Genomic DNA, 17,442 nt, shown 5'->3' on the forward strand with positions numbered 1-17,442 from the left:
TTGTACATTTGTTACGATGATTGTATAACGTGCCTTTGTTTGGACTGCTTTTAATATAATTCTGTCTCATACGCATAAATGGATCATTGTGTTTGTGAGTTTGGTGTGCAAAGACAGCCGGCTTCCCTGTTATTGCTGCATATACAGTTTGTGGAATCAATGAAAGGGACATCAAATAGAGCTTAGTGATGATTCACCGGGGAGGAATGCAGCAGCTTGTTTTCATTTTGTAACTGCAAAGGGAAAGGCTAGTTCTCTGTTCAAAAAACCAGAATATTTCACGTTAACCCATTCTTTACCAATCACAGCTATAATAGTTATAAGATCAAAGCCTAAAAAATGTTATTAAAACCATTTGAAATAGTTAAATATGATCATTAAACATAAAACTGTACATTAGGGCTTGTCCAATGGAATTGCTGCAGAAAATTTCTGCAGCAATTCCGCAGAAACTAGCATTATTTCCGCTGCGGAAAAACCGCACCATTTACTGCGTTTTTTACTTCAGAAAATGGTGTGGATTTGTCTGCGTTTTTCTCAATGTTGGGAGATGGTGACATCTCCTATGAAAAACGCAGCAATTCAGTCCACTTTCCGCAGCAGGAGTTGATATTTTACGGTACAAAAAATACGCACTGCAGGTCAATATCTGATCGGAAATTTTATGCAATGTATTGATGGGATTTGTTAAATCTCACCCACTTTGCTGCTACTGTATTCTGCTGCATATTTTCCGTCCGCTTGTGTGGACAAGCCCTAAGACTTTTCAACAGAAAGAGATGTCCCCAGGTTCACAAAAGGTTATGTCACCAATGACCATTGTACCTGTATTGTGTTCACTATTGTGTGTTTTTCCTCAGAAACAGATATACTTAGTACCAGGGCCAGCCTTAGGGGTGTGCGACCTGTGCCATTGCACAGGGCGCATCACTCCAGCAGGTGGAAGGAGGCACTACGCTGGGTCCCTTCCCCTGCTTGCTTTAGAAGCACCCGGGCCCGGCGACTTAGCAGCCGCCTTCCTGCTTGGGCGCTTCTTCACTCAGTGTCGTCGCTACTGCGGCTGCTAGCGGCGACATCGACCATAAGGACACTGCTGCGGCTGCTACAGCGGTAGCAACGCCACTAAAGCAGAGTAGGGAGGTATCTCCCTGCTCTGCTGTCTACTAGCGCCACAGTAGCTCCCTGAAGGAGCGGAATTCCCGTGTGGCCAGGGATTCCACTCCTGGATGGAGCGCTTGATATCTCTGTCCATATATGGACAGTGACATCAGGGGCAACTCCTGAAGCGGATCCCCGTCCACAGCATTGCCGACTCTGTGACTGGGGATTCCACTCCAGGAGAAGCCAGTGATATCACTGTCCATAAATGGACAGAGACGTCAGGGGCTTCTCCTGGAGTGAAATCCCTGATGCTGTGACCGGGGATTCCACTCCAGGTGAAGCCAGTGACATCGCTGTCCATAAAATGGACATAGACGACAAGGGCTTCTCCTGGAGTGGAATCCCCGGTCACAGCATTGGCAATGCTGCAGATAGGGATTCCGCTTCTGGAGTTGCCCCTGATGTCACTGTCCATATATGGACAGAGACATCAAGCGGAGCGCTCCAGGAGCGGAATCTACAACCACAGGGGGATTCCGCTCCTTCAGGGAGCTACAGTGGCGCTATCTACAGTAGGGGGTTGCTATCTACAAGGGGGCTGTGTGGCACTACCTACAAGGGGGCTGTGTGAGACTACCTACAAGGGGATTTTGTGGCACTACCTATAAGGGGGCTGTGTGGTGGCACTACCTATAAGGGGGCTGTGGGGCACTGCCTACAGGGTGCTTTGTGGCACTACCTACAGGGGGCTGTGTGGCACTACCTACAAGGGGGCTGTGTGGCACTATCTATAGGGGGAATCTGTGAGTGCTGGGTTGATGGTCATTTTACTGTGAGTGGGGGGTTGATGGTCATTTTACTGTGAGTGGGGGGCTGATGGTCATTTTACTTTGAGTGGGGGCGTGATGGTCATTTTACTGTGAGTGGGGGGATGATGGTCATTTTACTGTGAGTGGGGGGCTGATGGTCATTTTACTGTGAGTGGCGCGGTGATAGTCTTCAAGTGCTTTCAACTTCTGACCTCCAATATAAATTAATATGAGGCAGAGAATACCTGCGGCGCCCATTTGGAGCTTTTCTGCCGGCGTCTTTTGCATTAGCTTCAACGGCTTAAAAAAAACGCTAAAAAAAAAAGTCAAACAACGCTGTCAATTCAAAATCTGCTTCCAAATTCCTGAAGGAATTTTAAGGCAGATTTTTTTTGCCATGCCAAAAACGCTGCTTGAACATACCCTACGAGTGTAGTGCTTGCTTTCAGCCATTTTCTGTCTTTCTCTAAACAATTTTTGGTAGGGGTGCCCTGAGGAAATGTTATTTTTCCAGTGGTGCCTCGAGTCCAGAAAGGTTGGGAAACTCTGTACTAGGCTACGGGATCACACCGGCCTACGCAAGGATCTCGTCGTGGAGCAGCTCAGTTTGTCGTGAGAACGGGGCCTAGGTGAGTGCAATTTTTTTTTGTTTGGGGGCACTGTCTACAAGGGGGAGGTGGGGGCTGTATGGCACTGTCTACAATGGGGAGGTGGGGGGCTAATGGCACGATCTACAAGGAGGAGGTGGGGGATTTTGGCACTGTCTAGAGGAAGGCACTATCTACAAGGGAGGGTCTGTGTGTGGCAGCCAGGGGAGGGGGGCATTATACTGTGTGGGGGCCAATAAGCGGACATTATACTGTGCAGGGGTATGACAGGGGGCATTATACATTGTGTGGCACTTAGGGGGCATAATACTGTGTGGGCACAATTAGAGGACAAAATACTGTGTCCTTGAAGGGGTTCAAATATATTATTAAATATTATTATACTGTATGGGGGGCACTAAAGGGGCATTATACTATGTGGGGGCACTATACAGGGCATTATATTGTGTGGGGGGATTATACTTTTATTATGGGGCATTTTTTTTCATGATGGGGTGGGGCGCCGAAAGATAATTTTGCAGTGAGCACCATCTATCCTAAGGCTGGCCCTGCTGAGTACAACAAAGTTTATTAATAGAGGTAATGTGCCTAAGGACCTGTTTACATCAGTGTTGCCCTTCCGTAAAACTGAAACCTTAGCTTCCCTCACCATTGAACTCAATAGTGACGGAAACCTAGCTAATAGTTTTCGTTTGTCACCGTTGTGACAGAGCTCCGTTGTTCTTGACGGAACCAATAGTGCAATCGACTGCGCTATTGATTCTGTCAAAACAAGGGTTCACTGTACCCTCAGTCCTGATAATTGCCCTGTGTAAATAGGGCAATGATAAGCCGATGAACGAGCAAACGCTCGTTCATCTACTGTATTGTTTTAAATGCCAAAAATATTATCATTGTCGGAAGCACATTTTCCTGTGTAAACAGGGAGATGCGCTGCTGACATTATAGAAATGTATGGGGACGAGCGATCATAGTAACGAGCGCTCATCCCCATGCTAGCTGCTTGTTAAAGAAGCAAACGAGCGCCGATCAACAAGCTGTCTCGTTGATCGGCGCTCCTTAAGAGTACCTTTAGGCAACCCTTGCTCATGTCCTGTTAGGGAATATCAATGTAATAGAGGGGGTTCCCCCGCTCACGAACCCCTCTATTAGACTTAAAATTAATGTGCTACAAAAAGGGGCTCTCCGTCCGGAGATCCCTTTTTGTCAATGCATTAAATGGACAGCCCGAAAAGAAAATAACACCTGACTACAGGATCAGACTACACAGGATTTGTTTGTAGTCTGTTTACAGTTACTATGACTCTCCTTAGTTACAAAGAACAGCAGGACATTTGTTAATAAAGTTAAATAAATTGTTTTATTTCATATTTTAGATGCATTGAAACAATAAACTCAAAAATTGGTAACAAAAAAGTATTTATACCTCTAATGACATTAACTGTGCATACATAAAAAGGAAAAAGGCTCTACAGATACACAAACAACTTAAAAAAAAAAGTAATTATGCTAATCCAAAACTGCTTATAAACATTAGGCTGATGTTGATGAACTGGTTGCTTTTGGACATTAAACCACCTTGGGCATTCTCTATTAGGAGAGTTTAGAATTAATCGGCCATAGTTTTCTGCCTATTTTTATAATTTTCCATGTCGTAGTAAGCAGAGCCAGTAATTTAGGATTATCTTACATAGAAATAGCAACTGACCTAGTAAATACAAATAATTCAGATGGAAGGATATCATATAATAATGGTCTCAAAAAATCAAAGGAGCAGCACAAAATGTAGAAAGAGGAAAAGTAAAATCGTTTGGCGCAGTCTCAGATAATTTAGCTTGCGATACAGTGTTGAATGCAGGAGTCAGTGGCAGATTATCATTAGGGCGGTTCGGGCGGCTGCCCGGGGCCCATGGCTTTCAGGGGGCCCATGGCCGGCCAAACCACACATGATCGCACGGCCCCCCTCATGCCCGGTGGGGCGTCGCTAGCACTGGAGGGGGCCCCACATTCAGTGGCGTAACTATAGGGGTCACAGCAGTCGCAATTGCACCACATCAATGAAAAGTTACTATTGTAACTCGGGCCTATGTAATAAACTACACGTGCCCCTCTTACTATAGTAACTGAAAGTACTTACCCCTCCTCTTCCTGGAGCGCATTAGAGGTTCTGACGTCACAGCTCTGTGCGCAGCGCGCAGTGCATAACGTCGCGACACTTGATTGAGTGAGGACCTGCGGCCGTAGAGGAGGTACGTTTAATTTTAGTGTCTTGCTGAAGCTGATGGGTCGGGTTCCAACACCTGGGACCCCCGCCAATCAGCTGTTTTGAAGGGGTTGCAGCTGCTCGTACGAGCGCTACTTCCCCTTCATTCCGGTCACTTTCTCACACTGAATTGCCAACACGGACATGTCAGCGATTCACAGTGTGAGCAAGTGAGGGAAATGAAGGGGAAGAAGCACTCGTACGAGCGGCTGCAGCCCTTCAAAACAGATGATTGGCGGGGGTCCCGGGTGTCGGACCCCGACCCATCAGCTATTCATGGCCTATCCTGATAATAGGCCATCAATGTTTAGGGACTGGACAACCTTTAAAGCCTACCATGTGTTAGGCTTAGATACAGGGCCCCAGCTTATACTGCATAAGAATACTGTCTGCTGGACCCTGTATCTAAGCCTACCTTAGGCTTAGATACAGGGTCCAACAAACAGTATCACACTTGCACATGGGTCCTGTATCTAGGGCCCTGTTCACATCACCGCTGCCCTTCGGTTGAGGGGTTCCGTCTGGTTAACCCCTCAACGGAAAGGCAAATGCAAGCCTTAGCTTCCGTTTGCATCACCATTGATCACAATGCGGAAGCGGGGCCCAAGTTTGGGTAACAGCCCAGGGCCCATGGTCTACTTAATCCGCCACTGGCAGGAGACCATACTAGACTTTAACAGGTAGTGACTCTGATGAGCAAGTTATGAGTCCTAGCACAGGTTGCTAATAGAAGTGCCACCAGGGATATCCCCATTACCTCCAAGACTTTCTATAATAGAAAAGCTGAGCTATGGTGATCACCTATGGTGATGTATTGTGAAAAAAAGCATTAGGCGCAAGAATTTTTTATTCTCACAAGATAACAAAAGTTAAAAGCACTATTAAAACCAGACATGGTAATCTCTGTCCGCACATAACCCCCCAACTCATGTTTCACCCCCTACCGCTTCTTCTGGGGCATGCCAGTTAAATAAATTTTTTAACAATATCCCCAAAAAATAAAAATAAATGAAAACTAAAAAAATAAACTTAAATAAAAAGGTGTTGAAATTTTGGGGGGTTTTGTTTTTACGGCGTTCATCAGGCAGTAAAAACGACTTAGTCACCTTATTCTACAGGTTGATACGATTACGGCAATACCAAATTTATGTTTTGTTATGTTTTACCACTTTTAAAAAAATAAAACTATTTGCTAAATAAAAAAAATCTTTTGTGTTGCTATATTCTGAAAGCCATAACGTTTTCATTTTCCAGCAATTTAGCTGTGGGAGGGATTAAAATTTGCAAAGCAAGCTTAGTTTAGTTTTGGGCTACATGAGACTTTTTGATCACTTTTAATTAAAAAAAAATTGGAAAGGGAAGGTGACCAAAAAAATAGCAATTTGCGTGTTTTATATATATTTTTTTATGGCATTCACCGAGCGGGTTAAACAATGCTATATTGTGATAGTTCAGACTTTTACGGATGCTGCGATACCAGTTATGTTAACTTTTATTTTTATTAGCATTGATTTAGGGAAAAAAGATGAAAAGCAGGATTTTTTAAACTTTTAATAAAGTTTTTTTTCTGTTCGAAAAATATTTTTTTCACTGTTTATTACTTTTTTTATTAGTCCCCCTAGGGGACTTGAACCAGCGATCGTTGGATCGCTTGCATGATATACTGCAATACTAATGTATTGCAGTATATAGTGAATCTAACAGTCTCCCTCGAAGCACTGCCGGAGGCAGAGCTACAAAGGAGTACCAAGATGGCAGACCTGGGGGCCTTTATTAGCGCACTCCATACTTCCCCTTAACCCTTATCACCTACAGTTACGTGATAATGCGTCAAGGGGTTAAAGTAGTCCTCAACAGGTAGAACCTGTCTCTGAGACAAAGTGTCCATGCCAACCAATCAAGTTTAAGCTTTTGTTTTCTAACCTGGACTGGCAAAATGAAAAGTGCTACAAGCCAACTTTTTATAAAAAACATTTTGATTCATAAAAAGGTCTCAACTTCTGTCCCCCTCTCCTTTTTTACAAACTAGAGCTACTTAACTTAAAATTCCCATTATCAATATGGGCTTCAAACATTTTTCTGTCCGCAGTTCGTGATAACATTGGATTTCCACAAAAGCATGGAGATGAACTAATGTCCCCTACTTGAGGGTGGGGACTACTGCTGGGTAGATGCCAAAACTTACTTGCAGGATTTTCGTTTTTTGGAGATTTCCTTTAAATGAACATGATAAAAAGCAAAATATTTAAGACATTTGATTATTTATGCATTTAGAAATACCCTCCCCCCAACAGCTCTAACCCGTGGAACAAGGTGTCTGGTTAGAATATCTCCATAACACGCAAACTGTAATAAATCAAACCCAAATCTGAAGAATGTACATACCAGTTATTCATTTTCAAAGCGATAATATATTTTGGCAAGTTAAAGAAAAGCAAGATTTAGCAAAAGACACTAAGGAGAGATCAGGGACCTTGGGTAATGATGTTTCAGGATCACACTATGGGGTTTATAGACCATGTTTTGAACAGTTATGATTTTAATAGAATAAGTGTAGAAGTCTCCTCATTGTAAGTAATTTCTAAAATAAAAGTTTTTTAAAGGTTTATTCAGATTTTGTTCATTTGTGCCATTCTGCAATGTGTTCCCAACTTATCAATGTATAGATAATGATGTTTACTTACCAGTAATCGGATATTCATGTAACCTCAATGACAGCACCACCAGGAGTGCAGTTTAATTCCCCCTCCCTATTCCCCAGTTGGTACCATAGACAAGGACATAAAAATGCCAGCCAAACATCCAATAATGTTAATGATTATAAATTACATTATTTTCTTTTATGTGCTTTATTAACACTATTAGTTTTATAATGTGTGATCATTTATAACATGATTATATTCGCCATGGCTTTGCAGGCTTGGGATCAGATAAATTATTCGGAAGCACTGACTCAACTGATGGACATGTGTCTTTTTTCAAACGCACTATTTTTGTTTTTATACATAAGTAACTGCATTATATGTGTTACATTTCTCTCCCAGGCTGCCATATACATTCTACATCGCCTTCGTTTAGCTGACCGCCATCTTTCCCAACTCCCCAATTGGCATATTGAAATCTAACATGCCTGATCCTTCTTTACCAGATGTCGGGCAACTGTTAAACTGCCCCCACACTAATTACACCACACACACATCAGCTGATCACGACTTAAATCTAATGTGTACAGCCATCATAAGATATTACACCCCCTCCCCTGCTATGGTTAATGTTGAATGTTAACTTAAAGGGGTTGTCCAGTCATAATAAAATGATGGCCATCAATATCTGATCGGTGGGTGTCCGACTCCTGGCACCCCCGCCAATCGGCTTTTTCGAAGGTGCCACGGCACTTGTACGAGCGCTGTTTCCCCTTCATACCTTGTCTGCTCGTACTCTGAATCACCGACACACTTGTAGCAGTGGTTCACAGTATTACAGCCTTCTCCCATTCACTTCAATGGGAGAAGGTCTTCAATTTCTTATGACTGGACAACCCCTCTAACAGGCTATTTTCCTGCAGCTATATGGTCAACGATCCCTATTTTAGCCTCTTTTGCAGAATCAATTCAAACTTATCAAAGCTTGCTTATCAGTCGATCAGTAAATCTGCGAATCATCTCTAAGTCACTGAGGCCAAGATCCCACACCCAGTTTAAGGCCAGGATCACACACACAGTTTTAATGCATTTTATGGCAAAAAAATTTGAGCCACAAATGAATCTGAAAGGAAGGAAAGATATTAAGAAAATACCGATGTATCGCCTTCCTTTTATGTCCACCTCAGTCTAAAACTGCATCAAAACGGTGTGGGAGTGATCCTGGCCTTAATGCAGTTTTTGAGCTTAACATAAGTGTGGACACAAATGTAAGGTGATGTATCAGACTTTTCTTTATACCTTTTGCTTCTTTTTGGACCGACCTCTAGCTTTGGCTAAAAAACGGAGCCAAAAACTGCATGCGTCATCTTGGCCTTACTATCTTTTTCAATGTAGATCCAACTGTGACATCTACACTTGATGTAATCGACTGTGCCTTTAAAGGGGTTGTCTAGGAATGGGAATGAACTGCGATACCAGATAAAATACATGGCAAAGAGTGGCACTATTGCTAGAAAAAGGATACCTTTTATTCTAGCCCTAGACAACCCCTTTAAGGCACAGCATAGATGTTCATGGTCTTTCTCCTACTCTAATTCCTTGTCCACACTTCTGTCTGTTTGGAGGTCACTTTGAATTGGTACTTATCCCCAAATGAAACCGTACTTCAGTGTCTTCAGTGCTGGATTCCACTGTAATATGCTTAGAGCCCAATAACATTTAAACTTAAAAGAAGGAGGGAAACAATTGAAGGATGGGCAATGTCAAAATATCCAGCCACAGCTGAAACCAGACAAACACTGAGCCTTCAATAATGTATTTTTTGCCCGAGGCAAGCCCTTATCTAGCTGGCTGGAATTTTCCAGTGTAAATGGTCCACCCAGCCTTCAGGGAATAGAAAACAATGCTGCTCAAAAATTAATTCCGCCACTTGTTGATATCCTAATCATGACAACCATACAGATGTCATGGTCTGTTAAAATCAAGACCAATGGGGACATTCTGCCGAAGGGCACAAGGAGGGGCATCACTCTTCACATAAAAACACATGACTGGTAAATCTGCCGAACAGTTTTGTTTATTTTCTGGCTGGTCCTGCGGTGTCCCATTCAGACGTCAAGATGTCTTTCTTAAAGAAGGGGGTTGGAGTTGATTTAAATACAAGTGACCTGGGTAAGAATTATTTACTTATCTAACAGTAACTGTATAGCTGGGGATGTTCGTTTCATGTCATCCAATTTAAACAGTTTTATAGGAGTCATTTATAGAAAACCACTTGTAGTTAAATCCCTCATTAGACATTTTGGCTCCCTCATAAAATAACTGACTGCTTCGAAATCCTAACAATATTATTTACCAATTTTAACCCATTGGAGACGCAGTCAATTTTCAGATTTAAATTTTTTTCTTCCTGCCTTCCAAAAGCCATAACAATTTTATTTTTCCATTGACATAGTCACATAAAGGGCTTGTTTTTCGCGGGACAAGTTGTAGATTTTTAGGGCATTATTTAATCTACATATATATATACATATGATGTACTAGGAAACTGAAAAAAACATTCTTTGTGAGGTGAAATGGGCAAAACAACTGCGATTGAGTCTATGATTTTGGGGTTTCATTTTTTACAGCATTCATGTTAACTATATATGTGATTTTGACAGGCCACGTCAACCATTGGCATCCCGCGTACCCATCGCAGGGGGGGCAATGGGAAGTCATAAATGGCCGTCCCTCTCAATCTAGCGGCTTAAATGCCACGATCACTATTGACCATGTCATGCAAGTGGTTAAATAGATGGAATAGAAGTGATATTCGATTCCACCCGTTGCAGTGAAGTGTGAGCTGTAACATACAGCCGGCACCAACTCAGTATGGAGCACGCTCAGCCATGAGCGCACTCCATACTTCGCCTTGGTGGCTGTCATGTATATATACAAATGTGTATTTAAAAGTGTAGTAAAATCTTTAGACTGGGAATAAGAATCTGACAGAAAACAAAAGAAATTGTAGCAACCTCCATTGCATTGCCATATGTAAGGAGGTAGAATAGAGGATAGCTTGTATGTATAGCACCAGAAAAAAACGTGCCCATATTTTTATTTTCTGTCAGATTTGTATGGAATCAAAACAGAAAGAAAACCTTCATATGTTTTCGTATGAAATCAAAGGTGGAGTAAGGGCCCACACACTTTCACGGGCACTGTATTACAGATCTGTACAACTTTGAAATTGAACATAAGTCATAATAAGGTGTGCAGGATCTTCCGATAATCTAATATGTTTGTGGGCATCTATAATGTGCCCCAAAAACAGACATTGAGGGAACAAGGATCCACATTTTGGATTTCAATATGCCCAAAGCTTTGATCGACCTGGAGATAAGCTGCTGTCCAAAAAAATGTCTGAAAACAGGTCATCTCCCTCTCCTCAATGAACTGAACCTGCACGCTTGGGCGGGATAACCGTTCATGTTTATTGAGACATGGACAGGAAAGATAACGGTTGGCTGAACAAGCCGACAGCTATCTCATACATATTGCCCCTTTTTAAAAGCCTACCTTCTGCATACGCTTTTTGTATCTGGTATAAACTTGTATGACAGAACAGTCTACACGTGTGAAAATCCATTTATGTAAACTTGGACCATATGTGCCAATTTCTGACGTCATGTGCATTGCGTGTGTGTATATATTTATACATGTGCATCAACTTGTTAATTTATTATTTTAGTGTAGCATATCTGTGTGACTGGCACCATTATATATAAAATATATACTCATACAAATGATAACCAGGCAGTTTTAATGTAATGTCCAGATTTTAAATATTGAACACATATTAGGCTGTCTTTACATCCCATTTGAGCATCGGATGTCAAACAGGGTTCTGCGACAGGATGCCTATGGCTCTTTTCACATCTGCGGAGGGTCCGTTAGGAGCCTTTTTTTAAAATGCTGTTTTTTTACTTTGCAAATTATGTGAATCAAAAAACATGTCCGTCACACTGTTGTTAAAGTCGTTTGTGTGAGTAACCATTCTTGTACATTGAATTGCTCCACCATTAGGCTGGATTCACACGAGCACATTACGTCCGTAATGGATGGAACATATTTCGGCCGCAAGTCCCGGACTGAACACACTGCAGGGAGCCGGACTCCTAGCATCATAGTTATGTACGACGCTAGGAGTCCCTGCCTCTCCGTGAAACTACTGTCCCATACTGAAAACATTATTACAGTACGGGACAGTTGTCCTGCAGCGAGGCAGGGACTCCTAGCGTCGTACATAACTAGCCCGGCTCCCTGCAGTGTGTTCGGTCCGGGACTTGCGGCCGAAATACGTTCCGTCCATTATGGACGTAATGTGCTCGTGTGAATCCAGCCTTAGGCAGGATTTAATCAGAAGGTTTATTACTTTCCTTTTAGAAAGCATCTAAAAACACAAACTAACATGCATTCCATTTCCACTAACAAAAAAAACACACACAAGCACACACGAAAACACCACTAACCACCCTGTGTAAAATTGGCATAAGGCTGGATTCCAACTTGCCGTTTTTGATACAATGTTTTTAAAATCTTAGGGATGGTCGAAAAGGAAGGAAAAGTATAAAAGTGATTACTCTCCCCAAAAAAATGCATCAAAGACTGCAAAAACTGCAAGTGTGAATGCAGCCTGTATTTATGTGAAGATGTTTTTTTTATACTATGAGCCTTACAATTCTGTTTGTACTTCCACTATTCTGACAAAGTATAATTCCTTGTTCACACAGTGCAGATTTGCAAGTATTTTTTAGCCCAAACCAGGAACGGAACCTAAACAGAAAAGGTAGATCTTATAAGTCTGCCCTCCTGGATCCAATTCTGGTTTTAGCATAAAATATGGCAGTAAAATCTACATCAAATCTGAACTGTATGATCAAGGCTTTAAATTGCTTGCCATGTATTCGAGCGCCGATCAACGAGATAGCTCATTGATCGGTGCTTGTTTGCTCCTTTCACAAGGAGCTAGTATGGGAACGAGCACACGTTATATACGATTGCTCGTCTCCATACTTTTCTATGATGTCGACAGCACGTTTCCCTGTTTAGACAGGGAGATGTGCTGCCGACAACGATAATATTTTCAGCATTTAAAACGATACAATCCGCTGATGAACGAGCGTTTGCTCCTTCATCGGTTGATCATTGCCCTTTTTACACAGGGCAATTATCGGGAAGGAGCTTTCAGTGAATGCTCATTTGCCTGATAATTGGCCCTTTTAAAAGGGCCTTTAAATCTTGAAGCCATAGTATAATTTTGACGGACAACCTGCTCCAGAAATAATTTTCTGTGTTAGGGTGTGCCTTGAGGATTCATGTTTTCTAAGTCTACTGTTTTGCTGATCAGGTAGAACCACACCTCTATCTGGTTGAATAGTGTTTGCGGCTCATGATCATGTACGCACAAAAATACAGCCCCAGGCACCACACCCAGCAGTATTCCGCTGTGTGTAAACTCCAATCCCAGACACTTACCCATGCTTCACTGGGGGAAACTGGTCTAACAAAGAATCATTGTTGACCAAAACTGACATTACATTATGTATGATGTTGATCTATTTCTTCTTTTTGGTTTTCCTTTGCACCTTAGGATATTTGTAGAAACTATCAAGCAATTGTACTGTAGTGGATATTAAAGTATTAACCTGCATATGATAATAAAATCTATGTAATTACCTGAAAAAGTATAAAAAAACAAATAGAAATACAACATACACAGGAAAAATCATCTTACTCAGTGCAAATATACTTTGCTTGGTCATAGCTCCAGAATCTAATGCAGACATTGATATGTGGACCAGTAATGTGTCAACTAGTCAGAAGTATAACTTGCTACTAAGTATGGAATGGCTTTCAATGGAATGGGTCTTGATATATTGTGCAGAAAATAAGAGCTTTTTTATTAATTTACTATAGTGAAGGAGCAAGTGTCACTGCCGTCCACTTAGAAGTGAAATCTAAGCAATGCAAATAACCATAGGGTAATCCTGTCCACTTCCATTGCAGTGAAACAAGGCAAGGATACAGTGCAGGACACGGCTAACCAGTGTGTGGAAGAAGGTCAGAAAATTGCTCAAGACGGTAAGTAAACCTCTAAAGCATTAACCAAAACATAGGTAAATGTCTGAGGTAGATCGACATGATGGGGTCTTTATAATGCCCATTCATTTATGGAGAGGTGAAGCCAAAGGACAGGGAAAGTAACTTGTACATGTTATAAGAAATACTACATTTGGTACAAATAACAGATTTTAAGGAAAAAAGGTAGCGGTAATGAATAAAGGGCCACTATGTGGTCCAATTCCAGCTTCAGGCAAAAAAAATGGTGCAGAAGAAACTGCACCAAATCTGCAAAGTGTGGCTATATTATCTACGGAGACATAGTAGTAGTTCCCACAGATAAGTTTTCGTCTTTTACTGTACCTTAAAAAGAATTTGTGTCATGATCCATTTAATCCCTTTGCTGTTAGGGGAGAAAATACCCGTACATACAGGCCCCAACTGAGTCTATGCAGCTCTGTACTAGGGAACTATATGGCCTCCATGTGGCTCTGTCGTTGCATGGGGCCTAACAACCACACCAAGACCTAGTAATGTGTGTGAACTACCAGCATGTTGACACATTTAACGCAAGAAGACTGCTGAAAACTAAAGCCGGCAACAAACAGAAGATAGCTGTTGGCCAAACCATCTCAGATCAGGCAAGCGTGCATGTTTATTCCAATAGGAAAAGGAGAATGAGCCACAAATTCTGCATAACCAATCCTTCTTTTCCCGATTACAGATGTCAGGGGGTCCGACAAACTGCCCCATATACGTTAGATTATGGGCCGGCTTGTACAATGTGTAATTCTAGATTTACATTCTTAGGACGAATTTACACGAACGTGATATACGTCCGTGCAACGCGCGTGATTTTCACGCGCCTCGCATGGACCTGTTAAGTCTATGGGGCCGTGCAGACAGTCCGTGAGTTTCACGCAGCTTGTGTCCACTGCGTGAAATGCACGACAAGCCCTATATTTCTGCGCTGCTCGCGCATCATGCACCCATTGAAGTCAATGGGTGCGTGAAAATCACGCGCACCACATGGAAGCACTTCCGTGGGACGCGCGTGATTCGCGCAACAGCAGTAAAAAGTATGAATGAAAACAGAAAAGCACCACGTGCTTTTCTGTTTACAATCATACAAACAGAGTGTCATAATGATGGCGGCTGCGCATCATACGCAGCGGACACAGCTGTTAAGTGCCTTTTGCGCGCGCAAAATGCACATGCTCGTGTAAATCCGCCCTTAGGGTAATGTAATTTCTCCATTATATCTTCTTCCGCAGGAAATGGTTATAATTACAGCTTCGATAGAAGTGGTCATCCAGCTTGCATCCCTGCATACTTAGGCTATGTTCATATATTGTTTTGGCCCTACGTTTAGCATGCATGTTGGGAAAGCTTCCTATGTACACTCTAAACTTGTCCATAAGGCTTCATTAGCGTAACGGAGTCCAAAAGAGTGTCCCTTTTGGCAAATATAAGTCAGTATACCTTTTTTTTGAAGGATGGAATAACGTTGTCTACTATGCTATTCCATCCTGAGGGATCCCGCAAAAAAAAACAACTTATACGATGCGGCATACATATTTTACATTGGAACCTGATGTACAAGGTGTACCTGGGGCGGTACATTTGTCAAACCGTAATGCAGGTGTCCTTCCGATGCTCTGGCCGGTGACTCCGTAATTGAGAGCCCCTGAAAGTCACATCTGGGGCTTCCCCAGACTCTGAAAGTAGTGCTGTGCATGGGGAGTTCGAGTGACGTATCCCACTGGATGCCTATACAGTATGATACATCGGTGCCTTGCATCAGAGGTATACGTCGAGACTCCTCCCAATGTATACTTCTGAAGGGAGGAAAAAAAAACGAGATGTGAACAGGCCCTTGGGCAGATTAGTAACATCTAATCCCCGACAACTTGTATTGCGGTTGTAATGCTCAAACTTCACAACATCCTTTTGAGAAGACTACTACAGTGGTCATTTACTGAATATTCTAAAACATTTAGGAGGAGATTTATTAACATTGTCTTGAAGTTTGACAGTAAAAAAACTAGACCAGACAGGCAGAAACTACGTCAAATTTATTACAATGGTGCACACTGAATTTGCACTATTATCACAATGGCACACACTTTTCTGCTCTTGGTTGGTGTACTTTACATCAATATTTTGCGTAAAAAATTGGTACATACTGTTAACAAATCTGGGGTATTTTACGACTCTTAGTCCCCTTTTCAAAACTGCCTAGGAAGGTGCAAATAGTGTCTTAAAAAAGAAAAATGACGCATGCCATGTACGATACTTTGCTTGGTAAATCTCCCTTTCAGTTTTCCAATTGACCATTCACAGACAAATATATTTCATGAAGAACAAATTACACACACAATACTATGATCTGTACATATTCATACAGATTGATCATTTCAATGAGCAGAACTACTAGGCATAAATACACACTATTTATCGACTTTACAGTTATAATCCACAAGTAAACACACAGAGCAAAATCATGAATTTGCAGCCAATAAAGCACCAGATCTTATGCATTTACCAATCATTTTTCTTATTCCCTCACCAGCCATGGACAAGGGATGCCAAGCTGCTAAAGATGCTGGAGGCAAGGCAGTCGATCAACTGAAGACTGGAACCAAGAAAAAGTGAAGACCTGGCCAGAAAATGTCACTTATGGAATTTATTCAATTTATTCCCTTTCATAATTATTAAATACTATTATCTGATTGATTACCTATATATATTTCTACCAACATTCGCAAAAATGATTATGCCCCAATAACTTTAACTGCAATAAACTGTTGGACAAATAAATGAATGAATTCTTATTTTTTAACGGAAAGAAAGGGTGAAAATCATGACCTATAGCATCCTAACAGCAAAAGTGTCCCTTTTAGCTAATATAAGTCGGCATACCTTTTTTTTGAAGGATGGAATAACGTCGTCTACTATGCTATTCCATCCTGAGGGATCTCGCAAAGAAAACAACTTATATGGTGCGGCATACATATTTTACCTGGGGCGGTACACCTGTCAAACTGTAACGCAGGTGTCCTAATATGAGCTCAGGGAGGACAGAAACCTAGAGAGCAAATAGCAACTATCGAAAAGTTGAGACTAAGTCCACACGCAGTGGAAAAATCTCCCATAAATCTGCCTGTGGAACATGTGGTATTTGCTGCGGATTTTACCTCGGAAAGGGGTGAAGTTCATCTATCTGTACCAGGCCTGACACACAACATTTTTGCTTTTCAACCATGTTAACTGAGCTATGACTAGGACAAAAAGTTTTAAATGGACACTAACTTTTCAAACAACTTATCCTAATCTAACAGTATACCTAAAATTGTCATCAACTTTGTTATTTACTTACTGTTCAAATTTTTCATTTTATCCATGCAAATTCTGTATGAAGTTACTGCCACTAGGGTTCTCCCTTCCTGTAATCTGCTGTCCACTCCCTCTTGCCAAGCAAAATCAAGAAAGTGGGTGTGTGCCTATTTACTGCCGGCAAATACAGTAGAAGTCTATAGAGACAGGAGGGGGAACAGGAGGGGGAACATTAGAAGGGAGCGGGAACGAGACACAGACATTGCTGCCCATAAAAGTCTATGGAGGGGGAGGACAGAGTAGGAGGAGGGAGCAGGGAGAGAGGAGAAAAAGACAGACACTGCTGTCAATTGACATCTGTGGAGAGGGGAGGGGGAGCAGGAACAGAGTGAGAAAGACACAGACGGAAGAGTTGGACCTACCTGGTAAGTGTTATATCTCACCCCAGTGCTGGATATACAGCGGTATATTATCTTTTATGCTGCTGCAGCTTCTATATATGTGATAGAGATAGGAGAGCAGAAATCTCCTCTTCTATGTGTGTTGCGTATAGAAGACATGATAGCGGTTAGGCTCCA

The 17,442-nt window shown here is 41.9% G+C and overlaps 1 long non-coding RNA gene across 1 annotated transcript; it reads left to right on the forward strand.

The window, feature by feature from the left end:
- Window positions 1-9,408: 9,408 nt before the first annotated feature.
- On the forward strand, window positions 9,409-16,348 carry LOC142663927 (uncharacterized). Its single transcript, XR_012851165.1, has 3 exons — window positions 9,409-9,595; window positions 13,475-13,549; window positions 16,101-16,348. It is a non-coding gene; the product is annotated as an uncharacterized LOC142663927 (long non-coding RNA).
- The last annotated feature ends 1,094 nt before the right edge of the window (window positions 16,349-17,442 follow it).

Source organism: Rhinoderma darwinii, chromosome 11 (genome assembly GCF_050947455.1).
Source record: "Rhinoderma darwinii isolate aRhiDar2 chromosome 11, aRhiDar2.hap1, whole genome shotgun sequence".
Taxonomy (NCBI): Eukaryota; Metazoa; Chordata; class Amphibia; order Anura; family Rhinodermatidae; genus Rhinoderma; species Rhinoderma darwinii.